Below are 1,412 nucleotides of genomic sequence, written 5' to 3' on the forward strand. Positions count from 1 at the left end.
GTGTGTGTGTGTGTGTGTGTGTGTGTGTGGTAAGAGAGGGGTTTGGTTACTACTTCATTTTCTCAAATGATTATTAAACTCGTGTGGCTTTCTTACTTCTTCTTGTCCTAATTTCAGTATTTTTGATTTTCTGTGAATCTGCGCATTTTGCCTAGGTTCTCCAGTTATTGGTACACTTTTTAAAAAACGTCTCCTGAGTTAACTGTTGCTCCTGCGGGGACAGCTGTTCTCCTTTGTCCCATGTTTCATTATTCCTCTTCTTCCTCATCAGTCTTGAAATAAGCTTCTTGGAGAGAGGCTTTGATTTTTTTCCTCGTTGCTATTTTTTGTTTTTGTTCTCTCTCAGTGTATGTCTTTATTCTTTCTATTTATTCTGAGCCTTTTTTTGTAGATCCTTGGCTTGGTTGATTTGCCTTCAATTTTTTTCATTTTGAGATAAACATATTCAAAGCTGTGTAATTGTCTCCATTGCCTTTTTGAACATGTTCCACACATTTCAATGGGTAGAGGTTTCATTATGGTTAAATTTTAAGCATTATGCAATTTTCCTTATAAATCCCCCTTCCATCCAAAGGCTGTTTGGTGCACGTAGAGGGAAAGGCTAGAATGGCACTCGGGGGGCAGCGGGCTGGTGTCACTTCCTCTGGCCCAAGTGGGAGAAAATCAGATTTCTATTTGTTGACATTGTGCTAAGTTGAGGTTTCTTTTATTTAAAGCCAAAACATTTCTAACATACAAAGCCACACGCACACACACATTTCACATGTGATTGAGCACTATCCCCCTAGCACCTTGATTTTTTTCCCCAGAACTGTCCATCATGGAGATGGTCCTCCCTTGGTGCTTAAGAGCTGTCTTGTTCCTGATGATGGCGGCACCGCCCTCTGGACGCATCGCGTGGTTTATTTAAGCAGCGCCACTGGCCTTTCGAGCTGTCTGCCATCCGCTGCTGCTACAGACAGCACTACGTCAACCGGCCCTCGCCTCTTCATTTCCCACGCATGACACTGGACCTGAGAGATAAACCCCTGCAGAGCAGATTGTCATCTTTACAATGTGGAAGCCCCCATCCAAGAACGTGACACGCCTTTCCATATGTTCAAGGCTCCTTTTGTGCCCCTCAGTGGCATTTTAAAGTTTTCTTCCTTTGGATCGTACATGTTTCTTGTAAGGTGTATTTCTGGGTTTTTTACCTTTTTGGTTCTATGGTAAATGGGGAATTTTTTCTCATTCCTGCTATCAGATTTTTCTGTGTGTGGATGAAGGTTAATGATTATGTTATGTTTGTCCCAACCATAGAAGTGAAATATTGTTTGTAATAGAATTTAAATTGATCCTCTTGGATTTTCCAGGGATTTAATTGTATTATCCACAGGCAGTGATCTTAGAGTTCTTCTCTTGCATTTTTTTTT

The sequence above is a fragment of the Galeopterus variegatus genome, unplaced genomic scaffold (genome assembly GCF_000696425.1).
Source record: "Galeopterus variegatus unplaced genomic scaffold, G_variegatus-3.0.2 Scaffold1026, whole genome shotgun sequence".
Lineage (NCBI taxonomy): Eukaryota > Metazoa > Chordata > Mammalia > Dermoptera > Cynocephalidae > Galeopterus > Galeopterus variegatus.